The sequence below is a fragment of the Rhinopithecus bieti genome, unplaced genomic scaffold (assembly GCF_001698545.2).
Source record: "Rhinopithecus bieti isolate Rb0 unplaced genomic scaffold, ASM169854v2 scaffold_75413, whole genome shotgun sequence".
Taxonomy (NCBI): domain Eukaryota; kingdom Metazoa; phylum Chordata; class Mammalia; order Primates; family Cercopithecidae; genus Rhinopithecus; species Rhinopithecus bieti.
Genome location: NW_016827755.1, coordinates 27,391 through 33,132, shown reverse-complemented (window position 1 = coordinate 33,132; position 5,742 = coordinate 27,391). Strand labels below are relative to the sequence as shown.

The 5,742-nt window shown below is 48.0% G+C and overlaps 1 long non-coding RNA gene across 1 annotated transcript; it reads right to left on the bottom strand.

The window, feature by feature from the left end:
- Window positions 1-1,303: 1,303 nt before the first annotated feature.
- On the bottom strand, window positions 1,304-5,742 carry LOC108523487 (uncharacterized). The gene is made up of 4 exons (XR_001883826.1): window positions 5,377-5,742; window positions 5,159-5,295; window positions 4,183-4,297; window positions 1,304-1,765 (listed from the first exon to the last, which is right to left on the bottom strand). It is a non-coding gene; the product is annotated as an uncharacterized LOC108523487 (long non-coding RNA).

Here is a 5,742-nt window from a genome sequence, read left to right as displayed (position 1 = left end):
GTTGACAGAAAATTCTCTCCCATCTCAATATCCCATTTTTGTTGAGATCATGTTATTAAATCTTCTGGGTGGTTTCCTTGAGTACAGAAAATGCCATGCTTTCATGTGTTAATTAATGTGCGAGACCCTGGGCCTCCAGAAAATAAGTAAGTGGATCATAAAAAGGTCCTATGGTTGGGGCTAGCACGGAAAAGCTCAATGAGAGTGTGAGCTAAGCGAGTTCAGGCCAGAGAACCCAGAGGATCAGACTCCCTCTGTACTGACACTTTGCTCCTGGTTAGAGAGAAAATTCCAGGCTGCCTGGAGCACCAGAAAGACAAGACACTGGACCTTCAAAAACCAGCTGAACAAGCACATCCCCAGGACAGAGGGCAATAAGATTAATAAGGAGTCTCTTGTATTGGGCATTGAATGCGTGTCAGGCACTGTGAAAAAACCTTTAACATACATTATCACTTGTTATCCTTATAAATATCCCTTTCTACAGATGAGGACTCCAAAGCTAAGATGGAAAAAAAGGGGGTAAAGTACCTTGACAAAAGTAAGCACAACTATTAAGTCATGGCCTGAGGTGTATCTGTAGGTATATTGTTATAAAATCAGTTCTGTGAATTGCCTAAAATTATAACAAAGAAGGGCATGAGTTAAAGCTTTAAGCGTGTGTTAGAAGGTGAATTGGTTCTCAGAGAGAAAAATATCTGGAATGCTGTGTAAAAACCATCAGTCAATACAGCCCTTTGGCTCGGTTTCTAAGCAGAGCTGGGGCAAAACTACTTGTTACAAAGGAAATTTGTAAGATGCTTAATTAAGGTTTCTGAAATTCAAACTCTGAGCACACACAGAGGCTCAAGAGTGGTTAAGTGTTTTGCTCTGAAATTCAGCCTACCAGCCAATCTGGCTCCAAGGCCCATCTCCTTTTGTTTGCACCAAAATGACGAAAACAAACCTGCTTTTCTTGCCTGGTAGTAGCACATTCTGGAAATCCCCTTAAATCTGCTTGTATAGATATAACTCATACTTGTTAATGGTTGTATAATAATCCTCAGAATGGCTGCACTGCCAATGTATCAGTCATTCCTCAACTGATGCATACTTGCTCTGTGCCCTAATTTGCCCAATATGAATGTTTCTGTGATAAACACAATTGTACGTATTTCATCATGTCCTGGGGTTCTTATTTCTCCAGGACTGACTACCATTCCATCCCTGCCCCATATACAAATCTGTCTCCGTCAACTCTTCACTTTATAAGGACCCAAAGGACCATTTGCTAAATTTGTTGTATTGACTCAGGACAACTTAGTAATCATTGTTGCCATTTACTAAACAACAGGGGCATATCCAAACGCTTTCCAATTCTCCCTAAACAACAGCCTAAGGCTGACGGTTTTTGTTGGCCTGTATCCCACAATTATTTTTATTTAGAGGAATTTGGTAGTGATGGGGTTGGGGTGGGAGGTGGCGTGTGGACGGTGCGAATTGACAGAAACAATTTCCCTACCCCAAAATACAGGTATGTTTTCATTCTCTATGCCCCTAAACACCCTCCCTGCAGCCATGCAATGAGCAATTCACGGGAAGAGGCTTCCTTACATAGACCCCTGTTTTTGGTGTTTTGATTTACTTTTGTGTGTAGAGTTGATCTGTCCCTCTTCTCATTGGTGTCCTCCCCCCCCCCCACCCCAGTCCTCTTCCTTCTTCCTTCTTTTCTTCTCCTCTCCTCTGCTCTCTGAACTGCATCCCCACTCATTCTGATTTCTCCCTCCTGAAAGGAAAAGGGAGATGGGCCACATGAAATAGCAGAGCAGTGCCTACCCCACTCTTTGAAGTTCTCTGCATCTGAACCTCTCTCTCTTTTGAAAGCTCCACTGAGAAATTATCAGCAGGCGAAGTCCAAACCCAAGCACACAAAGTTGTTGTTGTCCCATTTTAAACCAACTCCCATGCAGGTACAGCTAGGAGCATTGAGAGCAGAGTCTCAGTGAGGACATTGAGGCTGGTGATGAAAAGCCTTGGCGAGAAGTTTGGACACGTTTGGACATGCAAGGCCTTAGAGAGGAGTCCTGTTCACTGTCCAGTCCTTCTGAATCTCCTCTGCTGGCTTGTGTTCCCCACCCAACTTCTAAATGTCAGAGTATCTCAGGGAGTAGCCCTGTACCTTCTTCTCCTGGCTATACTCTCTCTGGGTGATCCTACTCACTTTTGTGACTTTAAACCCTAACTGTGTCCTGTTGTCTCAGCATTTCTGTTTCTCCAGCCTCTATGGATGACAAGCAGACTTCAGTAACTAAACCTGTGCAAATAGGAGTTCTTGACACACATACCCATCTGTCTTTCTCCCTTTTCCAAATCTACCATGCCCACTCTCTGTCTTTCCTACGACCGTACATAGACCTCTGATGAGGATGTGCAAGAAAACACTCTTGTAGTAATCGTTCATTTCTTAAGTTTGTTCCCTGATTGCCTCTAATCCACTCGCAAGTGCTGTCTCTTCCACTTCCAAAATATCATGTGAATCCATGCACTAGTCTCCACATTGAGGCTTCCAGTCTGGGCCAAGCCCCTGCTGTCTCTGGACTGGACTACTGCAAGAGCCTCCTAACTGGTCTCCCTGCTTTCCTTTGTGCCCTGCCCACTTGTGATATTGCCCACACAGAAGGGCTAGAGAGAAACCACTCAATAAGCATTAGATTATGCTACTACCTGCTTCAATCCTTTCTCTGGCTCTCCTGAGCCCTCTGAAGAAGAACCAGACTCTTCATCATGGCACCACCCACCACTGCACCTTCCTCCCTTTCTTTCCTCTATCCCCTCTCACACTGGGCTCCATGCAACATTGGCACCCTTTCTGCCCCACCCCACCCCAGCACCCTCTCTTTTCTGCCACAGGGCCAGGGGAATTGCTGTTCCCTCTGCTGGGCAGGTTTCCCCCTTGGTTCCTTGAAAGACTGGCGGCTTATCATTGTCCTCAGAAAGGCCTTCCCTGAGCTTCGTGTCTCCCATTTTGCCACTTTTCTGGGGTTCTAGGCAATATGTACCAAATCACCTTGTTTATATGCCCGAGAGCATTCACAGCAACCTTTAACTGTTTTCATATTCCCTCGTCTGTCCATTGTCTGTCTCCCCACTAGAAAATAAGCTCCCTGAGTGCAAGTGCAGGGACGGTCTGGCTGGCAGAATACTCGGTACATAGAAGATCCTCCAGGAATATTTGTTGAATCACTGAATAAATAAAATCAGCAGCACTTCCTCCCACAGGAAAGGAAACTTCCCCTCCCTCTGTTGAGGCTCCACAGGGTTCTTTATTTTTGCCCCTGTCACAGTGTGTAGTGGTCAGAACACATTCCATTTGCAGGTGGCAGAAACTGACCACAAAGTAACTTTAAAAACAAAAAACAAAAAGGAGGTGGAAACTCGACTCCATGGAGGCCCCTGAGAAAGGACTTGGGGAGCAGTCCCAGCTGTGTCCTTGTCACTTTGGTAACCCTGTTCCTGTTGCTAGAGCTTCGGGATGGTAGGAATTGTTTTCAGGTTTGGGGATTTGCTAGCCATAGCATGACTTCCCTGAACTTCCTTCTCCTGCTGTTTCACTGATTTCTGTTGGCTCTGTGTACTGGAAGCCAAGGCCAGAGAAGGAGATCTTGTTGAGTCCTGGTCCTCGACTTGGTCTTCCTTGTCATTTCTGTTTCCTAACAATGGGCCGAGAAGCTCTTCTCATCCTCGCCACATCCCCTACCCCTCTGCGAGCATGGCTTCCCCCTTGGCCTCTGCCTTCTCAGGTCCCTCTTGGACACCAACCTGGAAATGGTGAGGCACAGCTTCATCTGTTCCCTGCCTGCAAGCAACCTAGACCCCCAGGAGATGGCTCTTAACCGCAGTGACAGTGATCACCTTGGTCAGGCATGCGCTGTACAGCACACTTTTCCTAGGTCTCTGTCCCTTGCCTTTGCTGGCTCTAGCCCTGCCTACAGGCAGAGAGCTGGACTTTGCAAGCTGGAGAGGTACATGTCTGTGTATCTGCTTCTCAGCTACCTTGGGATGCTTTCCAGCCAGTGATGAAGAGTTCTCACTGTCTCTCACCCCACAGTGACTCAGTCACTTCCTCAGGTTCACGGTTGTTCTATCATGTATGACTGCCAAGATCCAGCCATCACTGCAACCACAGAAAACAGCTTTACTTACCTAAAGAAGGCAGAGGAGGAGAGGATGAGAGAATATATGCCAGGCAGGTGAAATTCCATGGCCAACATAGTCCAATCACATAGCACTTATAGTCCTCTGCTGACACTTCTGTTTTCTGTGGGGGCAGGCTGAGCTTTAGCAGAGTGCAGGCATCCTGAGGGAAGGCACTATGGTTTTCTCTTTTTAAATATCTGGCCCCACTGGCTCACGGTAAATGTGAGACCCCTATTTATGGAATGAAAAGGGACAGAGGGAAGGATTGTTCAGACTCTTTTTGAATTGGTCACATCTGAGTTTCTTCCTTGTGTTCTGTCAGCCCTGTCTTGGTTTTGTACGTGCGCGTATGTGTAAATGTGCACTTATACATGCACATTGATGTTTAATTTGTACTCATTCTAAAGTTCTGATCATACTGCTTCCCTCCTTGAACATGCTGAGTGGTCCCTGTGACCTCGGGTATACAGTCGAAGCACCTTAGCTTGACTCTCAGGGTCCCACACCTTCCAGCCCTGTCTGCTACCATGTACTCTTGGAGACCATGAGCTCTGGCCCTGCCAGATGATTAGGCATGGCCAGAAGCGACCAAGCATGTGCTCTCATGACAAAGGGCCGTGGGCACTGACTGATCCCTCTGCCAGGAATGCCTTCCTTCCTGCCTTGACATGGTGGACTGCTCCTCACGTTTCGGAGCCCACCTCGGGGGTTCTGTCTTTGGTGCAGCCTCATTTAATTGCTACCAAGAAGAGTTAGTGGCTGGTTCTCCTTTCTGGAGGAAGTGGGACTGTAGCTTCTGTTACACTCAGCTCTCATGGTGGCTCCCTTGTCTATACGCCCAGCATCTGGCTCTGTGTGGCCTCTCTGCTCTCACCACACACACACTGCTCACCTCTTCTCACCCTGCTCCACACCTCCAGCACATCGACACTCCCTGCTCACTTAACACATTGCGGGCCCCTTAGCCCCCAGTACCAAGTACCTGATAAGCTTTCCATAAATATTAGCTGGTGGTCTGGGACCAGGCACTTCATTCTAGAGAGAGAGCTCAGGTTTTGTTTTGGTTTATCTTTTGAACCTGAATATGTACTTCTTGGTCCAGGTTGGGAACCTCAGCGCCTTGAGAGCAGAGCCAAGAATAAACAAGTGCCTGGCTCTGGACCAGGCCCTGTTCCCAGCCCTGGGTTTGGCTTTCCTCACCTTATCATTGAGGACAGTACTAGAGACAGGCTGCTCTTGATTCCCCCACTTCCAGACTGCATGTACTGAGGCCTTGAGTGTATCCTCAAGGCCACCCCACCCTCTCCTGCAAGGTACTTGATTTAATCATTTAAACGTTCCATTATGTGGAGAGAGGGGATAAAAATAACGCTCCCTTCCGAATCGAACCCTTATCCCTTCGGTCTACAGCGCAGCCCTTTCCCTGGCGCCCTTTTCATAAATATTCAGGCGACCCGAGTGGCTGAGCACTCCCGCTCCCGCTCCCGCTCCCGCCCCCGCCCCCGCTCCCGCTCCTGCTCGCGTCCTCTCCCACCGCCCGCGGCCCCGCAGCCCCGCAGCCCCGCA